At 44.6% G+C, this 19,221-nt stretch overlaps 1 pseudogene; it reads left to right on the top strand.

Annotated features, from left to right (window-relative positions):
• The first annotated feature begins 4,663 nt into the window (after window positions 1–4,663).
• LOC144694739 (developmentally-regulated GTP-binding protein 1 pseudogene) lies at window positions 4,664–18,140 on the top strand (annotated as a pseudogene).
• Window positions 18,141–19,221: the final 1,081 nt, after the last annotated feature.

The following is a 19,221-nucleotide window of genomic DNA, read 5'->3' as shown; positions in this document are numbered from 1 at the left end:
GACCCTTAATAGCCATTTGAGAGGGAAATAGAAAGATGTTCATATTCATTTGGGCTTGATTCAAACTCACATCCCTGAGGTGAAAAGAATTTTTTTTTTCTCGATTTTCCCACTTCTCATATTATCTTCTCATTCCCTCCCCCAAATTATCCTCCCACATGTTGCTGTCATGAGGAAATGAAATAGGATACAGGCATAGCCATGCATGTTACTAAGGCAAGACCTTGATGACTGCACAGGAAATGCACTGTGTAATGGGAAAAGTTAATGCTTCCTCTTTCCAGCTAATAATCCTGTTAAACTGATGACACTACCACAAGGCTAAAAGCTCATTGTTCAGGCTGGACTCTGGGGTTTGGTGTTTGGAAAGCCAATCAGAAAATCCAATCACATTGATCATCCTGAGGGTCTCCCTGTGGGGATCAAGAGTATATCATTGTTCTATAACACTGGGAAAAATAGACACATGCTCACCACAACATCACCAGTGGTTGATTATAAGCCATCACCCAAAGCAATCTGTCTAATGCCAGTCAGTAAATACGTACTTCAACCACAGTCTAGCAATTTATCAAATGTTTCTTCCCTCAAACAGCTATGTAATAAACAAAGCCTCTAGGCTGTTTTCAGAAAACAAGGGCTCCAGACAGAACCTGTACATTATCCATTCTGACTGACATACATCCAACAAATATTTCACCCACATATTTGTTGAGTGAGGTTGCCTTTTGCCAAAATTGTTACTTTTTGAACTAGCAGTGACCATTGTAGGGTGAGATTCACTCTCCGGTAAGTGAGACACAGGCCTGACATGAGTCTGTAAGAACTGAAGGTCCAGTGAATCATCTGTGATCTCTTGGACTATTATAATAAATTGTTGAATGCAGGAGAAAAACTAGCTCAATGAAATTAACTGTGCACACCCAGACCACCCCAAGAAAGATTAAAAATAGATCAAACTCAGAATGAGAAGGCAAGTTAACATCAAACCCCTCAAATCTTTACAAAAGCCAATGCCCCAAGCCTCCAAGGCCATTCTCTATGTCAGAAAAGCATTTGAAGTCCAAATGGCCCAGCTGAAACCTAGAGACCGCAACCAAGTTAATTGATCCCCAAACCATTGTGCTTAATGATTACACAATCAAACAAACACCCCAATGTGTCAATGTATATTGCTGTGAGTACCATGTACCATACTGTGTAGTGGCCACAAAATAAACAGAAGTATTTTGTGAACTAATGTAATCAAAAACATTTTTTTAAAAATTGAAACGTATCTAAAAATTGGCAATATTTTAACTCCAGCCTTAAATGGCAGCCATTCCAGGAGAGTTATGCTGCGATAAAGAAGATGGCAGCCCACACCCTGAGGATATTTCCATCTCTGTAAACATGCAGCGCTCTTTCGATTCTTCCTCACAATACCACAGCTGGGAAAAATGTAAGTGATAAGAAATTAGCCCAAAGTTCGATCACTTTGAGTTTTGAATTCAGCTCCTCTCTCACTTCAAGTGCCTCAAATTGTAGTTTTAATAATTTGTAAAAGAGATTAAATGACTTCCATATGGCACAAGAGCCGTGAGTGTTCCATCATGCACAGAGGGGGGAACATCAGCTGAGCAACAGCTGCTTTCTTGTTGTGATGTCACATACCCCAAAGCATATTTTCTCTTTTCTAGAGATATTTTTGTATAGAGGCTGTTTCTTGTACAAGTCTTTGGAAGCTGGTTCATATGTTTATCACAGATAAACTTCCGTTGTAGTTTCCATGACAGTCGTGACAAGGATGCTCTTGGCAGCTCCAACACATCCTGAATGAATGCAGCTGAATGATTTTGGCACAAAATAAATGGAAAAAAGATAAATTAATCACTGGTCTGTGTTCTACTTTATCACCCACTTGGCAACGCATTTGAGCTATTGCACAAGGTTCCTGAAGACCACTGAGCGAAAAAGACTCATTTCATTCTCCAACTGGCCAACGCTAATTACGAACTTCCTTTTGTTAGTATCGCAGCAAAGTACTAAGTACACTAAGCTTTGTATAAACGGAAATAAGAATACATATACTGGGTCACAGGATATTGAATTGATGCAGAAACCTAGGTTTTCCGATTGGGTGTCAGTCTAACTGGAAGTGGGGTGGCGAAAGAATTGCACCTGCTGACTGTTCAGCCCACCTATCTGCCCAGATTCAGCTCCACATGAATAATGTGGACAAGCTCCAGGTATGGGAAATGTTTGTAACTGGGAACTTACTCTTTGGTGGGCAGGAAATTTCCTGCTGCTGCATAATGTAAAGTTCTACAACAATGGGCCGAAGGGCCTGTTTCTGTGCTGCATAACTCTATGACTCTATGACTATGAGTTTGAAGTGGTTGGCATTGAGGTTTGCAATTTTGAATATAATCAGCTTCTAACAAAAATAAACTAATGGGTTCCAAAATCTTTGAGCCCACTGCCAAGAAGATAGTGCAGGTTGGAGCACTGAAAGCCCAGCGAGGACAAAAATTGGGGTATGACATAAGGGTGCCAGGTCTCAAAACCAAAGACTTGTGTCTTCCAATTTGTGCAGAGGTCTGGGCTGTGCAGAATTTATGTTTGCCCAAATGTGGCCCATGATTTTGGAGAAAGCATGGCCAAGGGGAGGTCTTTCCAATGTCGAGAATTTCTTTGAATTTCACTTCTCTAATGCCCACCAATCCAGTTGTTGGGAACAAACACAACATACGGAACATCTTGTGGCGGGGGGGGGGGGGGGGGTGGGGGGGTGAGGGGCATGGCGGGAGTAGAGTCCATGTGTGCCTGGAAGACCCTAGAAATGCTGCCTTAAAATTTCTAAGTTTAGCTCTCTGATGAAGCTGGCCAATCAGATGGATAACTAAACTTTGGGGGTGGAAATGCCAACAGCTCTGCCAAGTGGTCATCTGACACTGTATATCTGCTCACTTCTTCTCTAGCAGGTTCCCAAGTTAGAGCAATATTGGCCCAAGCACTCGCTGGCAATATTCTAATCAGCTGATGCCAGCCTGACAATGGATTTTCTCACGGGGTCAGGAGGGTCTGTTCCATTGCATGTACTCCAACAAAACAGGATTGAGGATTCTTGGCTAATTTCTCAAAGGAGTGCAGGAAGCAGTCCATGTCCATATGCAGCAAGACCTGGAAAATATTCAGGCTTGGACTGATAAGTGGCAAGTAACATTCGTGCCACACAAGTGCCAGGCAATGACCAGCTCCAACAAAAAAGAATCTAACCACCTCCTCTTGACATTCAATGGCATTACTATCACTGAATCCCCCACTAACAACATCTTAGGGGTCACCATTAGGGGAAACTGAACTGGACCAGTCATATAAATACTGTGGCTACAAGAGCAGGTCAGAATCTGGGAATTCTGCAGAAAGTAACTCACCTCCTGGCTTCCCAAAGCCTGTCCATCATCTACAAGGCACAAGTCAGGAGTCTGCTGGAATACTCCCCACTTGTCTGGATAAGTGCAGCTCCAACAAACTCAAAAAGCTCACCATCATCCAGCACAAAGCAGCCCGCTTGATTGGCACACCATCCACCTCCTTCAACATTCACTCCCTCCATCATTGAAGCACATTGGAGCACATCTACTAGATGCACTGTGGCAACTTACCAAGGCTTCCTCAACAGCACCTTCCAAACTCACAACCTCTATTATCTAGAAGGACAAGGGCAGCAGATGCCATGGGAACACCACTACCCGAAGGTCCCTTCCAAGTCACTCACCATCCTGACTTGGAACTATATTGCCATTCCTTTACTGTCGCTGGGTCAAAATCCTGGAACTCCCTCCCTAACAGCACTGTGGGTGTACCTACGTCACATGGACTGCAGCAGTTCACTTTCTCAAGGGCAATTAGGGATGGGCAATAAACGCTGACGTAGCCAGCAATGCCCACATCCTGTGAACAAATAAATAAAAAAGGAGGAAAGACAAACAGCAATTGACAGCCCTTGTTACATCTCTCTCGAGCTTCATTTCCATTGACTTCCATTGGTCCAACGGTAGAAACAAAATGGAGCCGAAAAATCACCTAAAAGAAACGTGTCTGTCAGATTCAATTGACCAGAAATTTTGATTGAGCTCTGAGTGGAACTGGGACAAATCACCCAAAGGGGAAAGCTGGAGAATGGAGAAGAGTCAGTCCCAGTCTACTGGAGCAGCTGAAGAGTTTTCCAGTGGGCAGGATGAGGGAAAATCTTCTGCGTGCATATCATTTCAACTAGGGGCGGGGAGGGGGGGGTGGGTGAATGGTGAAGGTTGGGGTGGTATCTGCAGCTATTCCTGGGAATTCTATCAAAGTTGCCTTGGCAGGCTTCTGTATAACTCACACCTGAAAACTGCCGTAAATCCTGCTGAGGCCCAGGGAAAGGCCCCAGATCTTTTCCAAAGGTGATTGATCCAGGGGTAGAATGATTACATTAACGTTAGCAGCCTAACACTCCCTTAGGAGCAATGCATCAATTCTGATGCCTCCTTACCTTCAGGCCATCGGGTTCCAGGGCCACCAATCAACCATCCAATTTTCCAGGCCACTGTTGGAATGGGATGGAGTGGGAGAGGTGGTGGAACCAGGAAAAGCATCTACATATACAGTCAGACAATTTTAAAGTATACTTAAGGACAACATGACATATGCTCAACAGGACAATGGTGCTCTGAGCAATAAATCATCATTAAAGCAATTTCAAAAATCCCACAAATCATTCTCAAATGTCGCACATGGTACGGATGTCTGCAGCAACTGATCTTGCGCCAAGGAATACCAGCTTTGAATTCTGATTTGTGGTTAGAAAATATTGTAAATAGAACAAAAACCATGAAACAAGTTGACCTAGCATCATAGTTAATGTTGCTGCAGATTACCAATTGTACATCATTGTCCTTTTCCAAAGGTGGTGATGTCCAGCTGTTGGTTATTTTTCTAATGTTGGCTTTGCTGTGAAGCTTCAGGTTGATCTCAGTTTTTACATTGGCGGTGTGAATAAATCCTGCCTTTGGCACCCTGGGCTCTACCTAAACCATTGCAGATGACTTGCTGGAACTGCTGCAATGTTAGGGAGTCATGAGGAGGGCTGCCCTCCCTAATGAACAGCAATTAGCATGCCTGACATTGATGACACACTACCCGCAGGAGCTTAGAGGAAGCTAGATCATCTTAAAAACACTGTCAGCAGGCTACCTTTTACCAGGTCATCTGGCAAGGTGGTACACCCAGGATAACCTTCCTGCTTTGGATTCTGGAGGGATCGGGTAACCCTCCAGGAATACATTCATAAACTTGTAGAACAGAAATAATAAGCTGGGCGACTCCTGAACGAAGCTGCTGAGCAATTAAGGCAGTGAAGGGAATAATGAACCACAGACCTCTGTAAGCCTCGGCAGGGGGGGATGCACCTGAGGTGATGGTCTGGTGCCATTTTTCATTTGCCATACACATAAGCACACAAATGTCACAGAACTAGTTTACAGGTACTAACTCCCCAGGCAGATTGCCAGTGAAGCTGAGGCATATTTTGGGCCATTGAATTGCTAGTAGTGCTAATCAGGTGCATCCTGGAATCAAGGGAGTGACGATGTGGGAGCAAGAGGAAGGGAGGGGGAGTAGTCAAGAAGGAGGGGGTGATTGGGAGGAAGGGGGAGATCGAGGAAGAATGGACAATTGAGAAGGAGGGGGATGATCAGGGTGGGAAGGGTTAATTAAGAAGATGCGGGCAGGCATGATCAAGCAGGAAAGGGGCACATTTGGAAGCGGGAGGTTTTGCTAGAAAGCCGAGTTGTGGCTGGCAAGGATCTTCAGAACTGCTGAGGGTGGGAGGAACACCTCCATTAGTTGGTTTTTAGTTCCTGCGTTTATTGTGATAATGCTCCTCCCAGTCGTCTAGATTTTATAATCAAACCTGCCCCTGCACTAATGTAAATAAAACAGCTGAGAGTAGAAAATAAACTGGAGTTCCATTCCATTGGAATTTCACTTAGTTCAGTATTCACCCTAATTCCTGGCTCTCGTGTTGTATTTAAGAAAAACAGTAGATTAGATGAGAGAAAGGCACACAAAGCCACCCAGGGAAAGCACAGAAAGATTATATTGTGTTCACTTTGGGCCTGTACTGAAATAGAATGCTCACGGTCATGATTATTCATTAGAAGCTACATTCATGCAGGAAAGGGGACTTATTCACTCCATTCACAAAGGAGCAAAGGGGCCCGGGCTGGTGTGTTGTTATGGTGGACTGCCTTTATTGCAAAGTGCGAGAGTTGGAGGTAAATTGATAGTCAAAAGCAGACCTGACCCTGTTACCAAGAAGGGAGGGATTAAGTGATGAGATGTGTAAATCCAACTCTTCTTGAATGGTAAAGTTGTGAAGAACTATAATCATTTGTGAAGCACACTGCAGAGCTCCCCCAGACCGGACCAGGCATGCGAAAACATGCCTTTCAAACCCCAATGGCTTCTCAATGACCCTTTTTGGAAAGGCATGTGGCCTGTTTTTAGAACTCTGCTGCTGTTGTTTGGGCCAATTTTAGTGGGGTCATTAACCATGAGCGATAGGGGTAGGCACTGTCAACAAGAAACCATTTGTTGATGTGTTTTCTTCTCAAAAGAGGGCCATCCATCTCTCATGCTCCTCCTCTTCCATCATGACATTCAAGGGGTGTGTCCACAGGGAATGCTATATCTGCTCTTGAGAAGCCCTCACAGTAGGTGGATGGCTTGAATTGGGGGAGGGAGGGCTGAGAGGAGGGGGGGAGGGGGTCAGGAGGAGGAGGAGGTGATGGGACAAAAACCTTCTAGTGTTGTGACCATGTCAGGAGCAGTGAGAAAAAAGTGTATGTCTCTAATCAGAATGGCAAAAGAAAAATTGGGGATAGGAATTGAGAAAAATACAGTTGCTTCAGCCACTATTTGCAATTCTCACTTTCACCTGTATCAGTGAATCATGGCAGCTGTCATGCCTTATAAATCTGCATTTAAGTTACTCAGAGCGCACCAGGATTGTAAAACTAGGAAATTCAGAGTTGCACCTCAATTGATGCTGACTTTGTCATAAACAAATGAGGTCCAGTCAAGACTCAGTGGGCAGAACACAGAAATGTTGAAAAACCCATGGGAACTGGAGGAACTGTTTCAAAGGTGGAAATTTAGTGGAAACAGCTTCTATTTGATTTCTCTGTTTGACAAATTTCTGTGTCATTTATGTAATTGTATATTAATTGTGTTTAATTGTGTGCAGGTGGTAGGCATTAACTATGGATTCACTTGAGCCCCTATAGGTAGATACTAACTAAAACAGTTGTTGTTGGGTTAGGAGGTGTATGCTTGTAATGTAAGTAGAATGCAATTCTGTGAATAAATATAAAAATGTGTAAGGATTGGCTCCAAATCTATCTTTAACCAATTGGAATTCTGAAGCTGATCATTATGTGCCACTAATGTGTCTTTCTGTAACAAAGTGTTTGTAAAGATTAGCTAGTTAAACTAATAATAACAGTCACTTGGTACTACAGAGCTTGAATATCGCTGAAAAGAGAAACATGTTGCTGAAGCTCGGTTGTTTGTAATAGAGTACAGATAGAACCCTACCAACCTGCACTTGCAAAAGCCAAAACAATACATCTACTGTTAGATGTGATTCCGCAATTGGGCAGCACTTGTTGAACCATCTCAAGTAGCTACAAAACTATAATTACACTAATAACCAATTTAAGATAAGCAGTCAAACTTATAACGTAGCTCATTTAAGCTTGCTAGAGGCGACATACTTTCATACTCAGGGGCCTGTTCTCTGCAAACAAAAGGAAAATGTTCAAGCCTTGCGCCTTTTTTGAATTACCTGGGAGCTTGGGGAGTCTATGGTTCCTTGTTGCTCTCTCCATGTCAACACTTTGGCCAATCAGAATCAATTTGCCAACCAATCAGCACTCTTTTCTCCTCTTATATAAATTGTCATGATTGTTTAAAATTTGCCATTCTTGCATTTTTCCTGATGAGTGCAAGATGAAAAGCTTCAGCAAACTGTCTCTCTTTTCAGCAATAAGAATAATAATAAATTGGTTCTTTTACTTTGAACTTAGGTTGGGAAGCAGGGTTATAGAGGAGGCCAGTGGTATTCATATGGTGAAGGAGCTGTTTGGCCCCTATAACCTGACCACTGGCTTATGTGGAATTGTCTTCTATCTTTAATTGGGGAGCTGTTGCTGCCTGTTGGAGATAGTAAGGGTGCTAGTGAATTCAGTTGGAGACTGGAAGAGATATTGCAGAGGCATTGGAAAGATGGAGCATAGATTAAGATGCCTAAGGCACTGGGTAGCAACATGAGCTGGAATGACCAGGCCAGTGAGGACAGATACAGCGGCAGAAAGGTTAAGGTGATTGGACGGAGTAACTGCACTGGGCAAGGAGCACAGTTTGGGATGATTGAGTAAGTGAATACAGCAGACAGGATGGTGAGTGATTATGAGGGGTGGTGGGGTGGAGGAACAGCAAATGTCAAATTGACCTCTGAGGGAAAAACATGGTGTATAAAATGTGCCCATTCTTCATTTCCTTTGACCTTGACTTGCAAAGAAATGTTATAATCATTGCTACAATAACTGTAATAATTTAGATGAAGTGCTGGAGTGAGATTATGAGACTTGGCTGCATAGGACAGACTGTTGGGGAGGATGTGTGGCAATAAAGGAGTTAGTAAAAAGACAATAAATTTGAGAGGTCTGGATAGTAAAAAGACTGACCTTTATATATGTAAAGTTATACTTTTGTAATGCACTCATTTGAAAATGAAAGAGGTTATATTCCATTTAATTTTTATGGTCATCAATTCTGATATAATTTATTAAATTCAACAGCATATGAAAGAATTATGATTAGATGAAGACTGAATGTTATTACAGTTTAATGTCTTTGATCTTTCCAGCAATAATTTAGATGGAAAACAATGAGAAGCCTAAAGACAGACTCTAAGGGTTATTGTGGGTTCTTTTCTGTTCCTTTTAGATCTAATCATACTGTATTCAGATTTTTATGGCTTTTATTCCTGCTTTCAACTTTTTGGCAGAAGCAACTTCTGTAAGATGTGTTTTCATTTGTTTTTCTCTTTACCCCGTCAAGTCTTCCAATATCTCACAAAAAGAGGCAAGCAGGTAATCAAACTTGACACCCAGATCCCCTCTTTTAATCCAGATGATAAATTAGTGTGAAGGTCATACTGGTGTATGCAACATATCTATGCAGGATTTGTAGCAGCAAGTTTCCTGTGCTTAAATCAAATCAAGCCACCATGGGTTAATCCTCTCTCTGATCCCATGCTTCTCGAGGATTTTAATTTAAAATGGTGTCTCATATTTTTCTGGGGGCTTCTTGATCCTTTATTGACAGTTGGGTTTATGTGATTTAATTAGGGGAAGAGTGGTAATTAAAAAGACAGACATATGCTTAATTCTGCAGTAGAACAGAAAGAATTAATTGACAGTCTCTGAATAAACATATTTGATCCTATTGTTCATCGAGGACTATTGATTTGGAAGAGTTGTATTAAGATTGCTGTGGGTGGAGATGAGAAATTGGAAGGACACGCTAGCCTGGAAATTCGATGATGCTGCATCTGTTTTATGGGCAGAAAACAGGTGGCAAAGCGTCTGACATTGCGGGCAATCGGCTGGGTTTTACCAGACTGCTAGGGACAGGCTGGGAGGCAGGGGGACCCATAAACTGGCAAGGGGGTGCCCTGTCTTGCCTTCCCGCTGCCATGGCATTTTACCAGTGGTGGGGAAGATGGAGGATGGCCCTCCCACACAGAGACCAATTGGACCACTTAAGTTGCCAATTAAGGATGTCCTCCCACCACATCTGGCATTTTACCAGCCATGGGTGGGATCCTGGTACATGACCTGCTGAACCCTGGCAGCCTTCCAGCAGGCTCAGGAGACCTTGATTGGGCAGTGTGGCCCTGGTGGTAATGGCCACCCCCGCAGCAACAACCCCCGCTATGCCCTCACCAATCACCGCCCCCCAGCCCCGCCCCAACCCCCCAACCTTCGCCGGGGCATGCCTGACTGGCCCTGGTGACTCCTGACTCCACTCACCTTATTGCAACTGTGGAGACCAACACTGCATTCACTCTGCTAGGCGCAGTCCCAGCTATGATCATTGCTTCCAGTGACGCTGCTGAGACTGAAGAGCTGCCTGCCCTCCGATCTCTTGGAGATCCAATCCTTTAAAGGAACAGGAGGCCTGACACTAACTAATTAGTGGTCGGACAACTGAAAAATCTGGCTGCAAATCCCATAAACGGCCGAGGCTTGGTTAGCCACAGCTTTGAGGCCCTTCTTCAGGGGCCCTGCTGCCCTGTGTAAATTCAGCCTGGTGTGTACACTTACATTCTGAGTCAGAAGGATGCCTCTCGCCATTTTAGTATAGGCATTGAAAGAGCCCTCCAAGCTCGTGCCTAAAACAGGGGTTAGGCAAATAAGAGACCTAACATCTGTTTGATGCACCTTTTACCAAATTGGTTTGTTCTGAGCACAATCCTGTCATCCATCTCTGGAGCAATGGCAGTGGCTCAAATTTCAAATGACTTTTGCCAGCGAGTTTCCTGGAGATGTCCAGCAGATGTCAGATGGATGTAAATGAGGCCCAAGGGTAAATATCTGGTGAGTCTTGGGTCCATCTCTTCTAGCACAGGGATTGACATCTTGACAGTGCACACTGTCAGCATTGATGAAGGACTAGAAACTAGGTTATTCTGCTGCTTTCACAAAATCACAAGATCATTACAGATGAGGAAGGCCATCAGCCTATCTTACTTCATCCAACCAGAGAGATCTTAATTGTTCCTTAAATAATTTCAGAGTTTTTGCCTGCACTGCTATATATGGACTTTTACTCCATATGCTGATTACTCCTTGTGTGAACAAAAAATTCCTGTCAGCTCAAAAATGATCTTTTACTGGCTTGAGTCTCTGTCCCCTGGTTTAATTTCAAGTAATAGAAACAGAAAATGCTGGAAGAACTCAGCAAATCTGGCAGCATCTGTGGAGAGAGAAACAAAGTTAACATTACGAGTCCATATTCAGAGCTTTTATCTTTCAATTTCAAATAATATGGTTAACCTTTTCTTAATCCTTAAAAATCTTATACAGTCTATATAATTACCTCTTGGACATCATTCCAAGCTGAAAATACAAATATAGTGGGGTAAATTTTACAGGGGTGGGGGCATATTGCTCAGGAGACCTTGATTGGGCAGAGTGGCCCACGGTGAAAAGCCGGTCTCAAGCTGACTGCCCCACCAGGGGTGGCCTTAATGGGGTGAGTGGGACTTCCGTCCCTCAGGGAAACGAGGTCCTGCCCTCAAAAGTAGTTCCAGCTGCGCCAGAATGTCAATGGCCACTGCTAGGACGACAAGCAGTCCCGAGGAGAAGGAGCATGCATGCCGGACTGAAAGGTGATTCCGGGATTTTTGGTTTGGGAGGGATTGGAGACCCCAGGGAGGGGCTATGGGGTGTGAGGGGTCGGCTCTTGGAGGCACAAATTGAGGGTACCATCTTGGTGGGTGGGGGGGGGGGGGGGGGGGGGGGGGGGTTGCCCCTGATGGGCACCCCACAGGTAGCCCCACCCTTCCTTCCTGCCTTTTAGCCCAGGTTGGTGAAGAAGTGGGCTGACCTCCTATGTTCTGCCTTCCCCAGCTGCATGTATTATTGCGGTGCAGGCAGAGTCAGGCCCTTAACTGACCAATAAGTGGCCAGTTATGGGCCTCAATAGGCCTAAGGGCAGGCGGGCCGACTTATCCGCCCACATTATTTTGGGGGACAGCTTAGGGCTGGTGAGTAAGGTAGTGGACCAGCCACCCGTTCTGTTTTACCTGACCCCCTCTCTTAAATATGCCGTTGGGAGGCGTTGTAAAATTCAACCCATTATAGCTTTCCTAACTCGACCTTTGACCTAAATTATTAGCCTTGTGAGTCTTCCTCTGATTTCAACATTTCTTAGTGACCCAGTGGGTGCAGTACTCATGGTGCAGTCTGTACTGTTTGATCAGCATCACTACTGACTTATATAAAATAGTACTTTATTTAATTCAGCATCCTACAGGCATTATTACTGGCTGTTCTGCATTGGTTGGACAAAACTACCATTGATCTACCAAGAAAGAAACAGAGTCGGACTCGAAACATTAGCCCTGTTTCTCTCTCCACAGATGCTGTCAGGACTGCTGAGTTTTTCCAGCATTTTCTGTTTTTGTTTCCGATTTCCAGCATCTGCAGCATTTTGCTTTTGTTCTACCAAGATTCATAGGTGTCTTTCTGCCCTGTTCTTAGATATTTGAACAATATTCATAAAGTGTGCACCATGCCTATTTTTCCTTCCCACAGGGAGCCTTGTATGCTGTCTGCGTTGTCTGCTATCATCCTGCCGTCTGGCATATTTTGTACAACTTGTGTAATTACAACTCCACTGCTCCTCCTGGATTTGGTATTATCTTCAAATTCTGAATCATCAGATTTTCACTTACACGATATAAATAGTGAATTCCTTGGTGCATCAAGATAAATCCAGTACAATTGGCAGAACTAGGTTGAACTGAAAGAATTGGTTGCCCAATTTGAAGCCTACTCAAAAATTGTGACCAGAGGGCATGAGATTTGATTTTAAATTTTCATTTGCCTAACACCTCATTTTCCAGTGTGAATGCAGCAGTAAACAGACCAAAATCCCACCCTCCTTATATTCAGTCAAATTCCAATGAACACAAATGCATGGATGTTTTTCTTTATATATGTAAAAATCATCTTAGCCATTAGAAAATTTGAAGAAATCCAACTTACGTGTACAGCATTTCGGATTATTTTGTTCTACTAAACCCCAATTTCTAACTCTTGAATACATATGGTTTTTGTACAATGATTTGCAACCCTTTGAAACAATCCCAGTGCCATTATTGAATATTAACAACCTTCATTTTAATGTGCCCAGTTATGAATATGAAGCATACATACTCTTTCTTTTATTGATAGATTTGCAGTGTGCCATATTTGCTTTCCCATAGCAAAACTTGGTGTTCATGGATCTAGCTCTGTATATTTACTCTGTAATTTAAAAATTGTCCACAATTTGGTGTCTGAGAAAGATTGTATGATACAGCATTCTAAAGGAATGAAGAATGTGACAGACAGGAAAGCAATCAATAACTGATGGACTCGTTTACTCCACTTTAAATATTCTACACTTTTATCTTCCTTTGTTGATTAAATACACAACAATCTCACATCATTTAAAAGCAGTTTTCAATTTGTGGAATAGGTTTCTTCACTTTGACAGAAACACAGATGTGAGGGGGAAAAACGTTATAATTCTTCCTCCTTTCAGCTATTCTTTCTGCAATTTAAGATGGTGAAGTATTAAGTTTTATGGTTGGAAACTGTAATTAGAATCAAAGCTAGTGTTTTTCTGTAAATTAATTCTGTATCTAGTCTCTATTGTAAAGAAGGCTTTAACCGCTTTATTTGCATATGCAGCAATGATTAACTCAGATCTAACTGGTCATGTTACTGTTTTGGAAATTCAGTAAAGATTGTAGTGGCTGAAGATGATTGGGGATGTGTATGATGTGTTGGGGGCAGTGGTAGGGAGGTTGGGGCGTACAGAATAGAAAATGAAATATGAATCAGTTGTGAATCAACACTGCCATCTTTTGGCAAAGGTGCTGCAATACAAAAGAACACTCGATACTTACAAACATAGAAGTTAATATTAGCATATGAACTCTAAAATTTATGATAGTCCTCAGTTCACTGCTTTACCTGAAACGCTAATCCATTTATTTTAAACATGTCAAGTATTTGAATGCTAATATTGCGAAATGTAATTTCTAATTTCTAATCCACATTTGGATAAGTGCAACCTGAAAGATGCTTTACCAGATATAGCAGTGCAATTAATTCATCAGAGATGTTATCACATCACCAACTGCATCTTTTGCTCACTTCAGGACCAACAAAACCCCCGGAAGCGACGGCCTGCCGGCGGAGTTGTATTCGGCTCTGTGGGACTTGATCGGCCCAGACCTGCTAGAAGTGTACGAGAGTATGCTCCTGGCCGGCAGCATGTCAGAATCCATGAGGAAAGGCATCATCACCCTCATCTACAAGCACAAGGGGGAAAGGGAGGAAATTAGAAATTGGCGACCCATTTCACTGTTGAATGCGGACTATAAGATTCTGTCCAAGGTCATCGCCAACCGGGTCAAATCCGCTCTGGAATTGGTGATTCACCCTGACCAGACCTGCTCTGTGCCAGGCAGGAAGATCTCTGACAGCCTGGCGCTGCTCGGGGATACGATTGCCTATGTACAGGACAGGGGTGTGGATACCTGCCTCATCAGCTTGGATCAGGAGAAGGCCTTTGACAGAATATCGCACACCTACATGGGGGATGTGCTCTCCAAAATGGGCTTTGGGGAGGGAATTCGAAATTGGATCCAACTGCTCTACACTAACATCAGTAGCGCAGTCTCAATCAATGGGTGGGAAACAGATAGCTTTCCGATTAAATCTGGAGTCAGGCAGGGCTGTCCTCTCTCGCCTGTCCTTTTCGTGTGCTGCATAGAACCCTTTGCCGAGTCCATCAGGAAGGATCCGGGCATAAGAGGAGTGACGATCCCAGGCAGTGGAGGCACTCAGGTAAAAGCCTCCCTGTACATGGACGACGTCGCCGTTTTCTGCTCGGATCCGCTGTCGGTGCGCAGACTGATGCACGTCTGCGACCAGTTCGAACTGGCCTCGGGAGCCAAGGTAAATCGTGGGAAGAGCGAGGCCATGTTCTTTGGGAACTGGGCTGACCGATCCTTTGTCCCCTTCACTGTCAGGGCTGACGGCCTGAAGGTGCTGGGGATATGGTTCGGAGGGACCGGGGCATGCGTTAGAAACTGGAAGGAGCGAGTGGCTATGGTGAAAAGGAAACTGGGCATGTGGGAGCGACGCTCCCTCTCCATTGCGGGTAAGAACCTGGTCATCAGGTGTGAGGTACTCTCGCTGTTGCTGTACGTGGCGCAGGTCTGGCCCATTCCACACTCCTGCGCGATGGCGATCACTCGAGCCATCTTCCGCTTTATCTGGAGGTCGAAAATGGATCGTGTCCGCAGGGACGCGATGTACAAGCCTCTAGATAAAGGGGGAAAAAACGTGCCCAACATCGCCCTCATACTGATGGCCACCTTTGTGTGTGGCTGCATCAAGCGGTGCGTAGACCCTCAGTACGCAAACACCAAGTGTCACTACGTGCTGAGGTTCTACCTGTCCCCGGTGTTGCGAAGGATGGGTCTGGCCACGCTGCCGCGGAACGCTCCAAGTAGTTGGACCGTGCCGTACCACCTGTCCCTGGTGGAAAAATTTATGCAGAAAAACACCTTTGGACCACAAGTCCATCAGGCAGTGGTCAGCACGTAACGTCCTAGAGGCCCTGAGGGAAAAGGAGAGGGTGGACCCTGTGGGATGGTTCCCCGAGCAGACTGTCAAAGTCATTTGGCAGAATGCCTCATCGCCAGAACTTTCCAACAAGCACCAAGACGTAGCTTGGCTGGTGGTGAGAAAGGCCCTCCCCGTCAGATCCTTCCTACACGCCAGGAGTCTCACCCCCTCTGCACGTTGCCCTCGAGGTGGCTGTGGTGGGGAAGAGACCGTTGTTCACCTCCTTGTGGATTGTGCCTTTGCAAAGAAAGTCTGGAGAGAGATGCAGTGGTTGCTGTCGAGGTTCATCCCGAGCAGTTCTGTGACACAGGACTCTGTGCTCTACGGGCTGTTCCCAGGGACACACACCGAGACAAACATCGACTGCGGCTGGAGGATCATCAACTCGGTGAAAGACGCGCTTTGGTCTGCCCGAAACTTGTTGGTCTTCCAGCACAAAGAGTTGTCCCCGACCGATTGTTGCGGACTGGCACAATCCAAAGTCCAGGACTACGTGCTGAGGGACGCACTAAAGCTTGGGGCAGCTGCCGCAAAGGCGCAATGGGGAAGGGTCGCTGTCTAAGACCTTTCTACCACAGCGCACCGAGAGACTGGGAACTGTTTAGAGCCCCTCGGGCTGTACAGATCAAAATGAAAGGCTGTAAATGATTGTAATATTGTTTGTACTGATGCACCTGGTGATACATTTTGTAAAAGTTTAACCTGGATTGTACCCTTGTAATGTTGTTTTTGAAATGGTTTTGAATGTGATTGAAGATTTTTTATGAATAAAGTATATTTTTACAAAAAAAAAAACCAGAACTTTCCAACAAGCACCAAGACATAGCTTGGCTGGTGGTGAGAAAGGCCTCCCTGTCGGATCCTTCCTACATGCCAGGAGTCTCACCCCTCTGCACGTTGCCCGTGAGGTGGCTGTGGTGGGGAAGAGACTGTTGTTCACCTCCTGGTGGATTGTGCCTTTGCAAAGAAGGTCTGGAGAGAGATGCAGTGGTTTCTGTTGAGGTTTGTCCGAGCAGTTCTGTGACACAGGACTCTGTGCTCTACGGGCTGTTCCCAGGGACACACACCGAGACAAACATCAACTGCAGCTGGAGGATCATCAACTCGGTGAAAGACGCTCTTTGGTCTGCCCGAAATTGTTGGTCTTCCAGCGCAAAGAGTTGTCTCGACCGAGTGTTACAGACTGGCACATTCCAAAGTCCAGCACTACGTGCTGAGGGACGCACTAAAGCTTGGGGCAGCCACCACAAAGGCGCAATGGGGAAGCGTCGCTGCCTAAGACCTTTCTGCCATAGTGCACCGAGGGACTGGGAACTGTTTAAATCCCCTCGGGCTGTACAGCTCAAAATGAATGTAATATTTATTGTATGTATCAATGGATTTCGTGATACGTGTTGTAAAAGTTTGAACCTGTTTGTATTTTTGCTTTGGTGATTTTGAAATGTTTTGGAATGTTGTTTGAAGATATTTTGTGAATAAAGTATATTTTTGCAAAAAAAAAAAGCTTTGACCACAAGTCTCTGAGATTGAGGCTGAGATGGCCCGGACACAGAAGAACAAAGCAACAGCTCACCATTTGGGGCTTCTGAAAGCTCGTCTGGCCAAACTACAGTGAGAACTTATCACCCCTAAGGGTGGAGGTGGAGGAGGACCTGGTGAAGGATTTGATGTTGCAAAGACTGGAGATGTCCGGATTGGGTTTGTGGGCTTTCCTTCTGTTGGAAAATCGACATTACTGAGTAACCTGGCTGGAGTATACTCTGAGGTTGCAGCCTATGAGTTTACCACCTTGACCACGGTACCGGGCGTGATTCGCTATAAAGGAGCTAAGATACAGCTGCTAGATCTTCCTGGTATCATTGAGGGAGCTAAAGACGGTAAAGGCCGAGGGCGTCAAGTTATTGCTGTGGTTCGTACCTGCAATCTGATCCTTATTGTACTGGATGTGCTGAAACCGCTGGCATGCAAGAAAATAATTGAGAATGAGGTGGAAGGGTTTGGAATCCGGCTTAACAAGCAGCCGCCCAACATTGGGTTCAGGAAGAAGGACAAAGGAGGCATTAACCTGGCATCGACGTGTGTGCAGAGCGAGTTGGACATGGATACTGTTAAAAGTATCCTTGCTGAATACAAAATCCACAATGCAGATATCACATTATGCAGCGATTCAACAGCAGATGATCTAATTGATGTGGTTGAGGGTAATCCGGTATATATCCCATGTATTTACATTCTAAACAAAATTGACCAGATCTCTTTGGAGGAGCTGGATGTCATTTACAAAATACCGCACTGTGTGCCAATCTCTGCACACCACCACTGGAACTTTGATGATCTACTGGAAAAATTATGGGATTACTTGCAACTTGTATGGATTTATACCAAACCCAAGGGACAGTTACCTGACTACAGTGCCCCAGTCGTGTTACCACATCGAAAAACCACAGTCGAGGATTTCTGCATGCAAATTCACAAAAACCTAATTAAAGAATTCAAATATGCTTTGGTGTGGGGTTCCTCTGTGAAATACAACCCGCAGAAGGTTGGCAAGGACCATGTGCTGGAAGACGAGGAAGTAATTCAGATGGTCAAGAAGTAAAATGGGAAATTTCCATCATTGGATGGAAGCTCCTTTCTCCTGTTGGTGCCAAACTCCATCATACCAAGCATGATAAACTTCTAGTCACTGCAAGAATTTGAATAAGAACCTGTTTGATTAAACTGCAGAGATATTGTTTCGTCCAAAATGGTTGCAAAAGGAGAGATATGAGAATCTTGTGTTTTAACATGCAGTTGCTATGGTATAATTTAGCTAATAAAGACTGAGACATATTCTGAGGAACAGAATTGAACATCAAAAAAAAAAAGAGCTTTGACCACAAGTCCATCAGGCAGTGGTCAGCACATAACGTCTTAGAGGCCCTGAGGGAAAAGGAGAGGGTGGATCCTGTGGGATGGTTCCCCGAGCAGACTGTCAAAGTCATTTGGCAGAATGCCTCATCGCCAGAACTTTCCAACAAGCAGCAAGACGTGGCTTGGCTGGTGGTGAGAAAGGCCCTCCCCGTCAGATCCTTCCAACATGCCAGGAGTCTCACCCCCTCTGCACGTTGCCCTCGAGGTGGCTGTGGTGGGGAAGAGACTGTTGTTCACCTCCTGGTGGATTGTGCCTTTGCAAAGAATGTCTGGAGAGAGATGCAGTGGTTTCTGTCGAGGTTCACCCCGAGCAGTTCTGTGACACAGGACTCTGTGCTCTACGGGCTGATCCCAGGGACACACACCGAGACAAACATCAACTGCAGCTGGAGGATCATCAACTCGGTGAAAGACGCTCTTCGGTCTGCCCGAAAATTGTTGGTCTTCCAGCGCAAAGAGTTGTCCCCGACCGAGTTTTGCAGACTGGCACATTCCAAAGTCCAGCACTACGTGCTGAGGGACGCACTAAAGCTTGGGGCAGCCGCCACAAAGGTGCAATGGGGAAGGGTCGCTGCCTAAGACCTTTCTGCCATAGTGCACCGAGGGACTGGGAACTGTTTAAATCCCCTCGGGCTGTACAGCTCAAAATGAATGTCTGCAAATGATTGTAATATTCATTTATTGTATTGATGCATTTCGTGATACACGTTGTAAAAGTTGAACCTGATTGTACTTTTGTGATGGTGATTTTGAAATGGTTTGAAATGTTGTTGAAGATATTTTGTGAATAAAGTATATTTTTGCA

Source organism: Cetorhinus maximus, chromosome 1 (genome assembly GCF_964194155.1).
Source record: "Cetorhinus maximus chromosome 1, sCetMax3.hap1.1, whole genome shotgun sequence".
NCBI classification, from domain to species: domain Eukaryota; kingdom Metazoa; phylum Chordata; class Chondrichthyes; order Lamniformes; family Cetorhinidae; genus Cetorhinus; species Cetorhinus maximus.
Note: the sequence above shows the minus strand (reverse complement) of the source record. Positions and strands in the feature narration are given on the sequence as shown.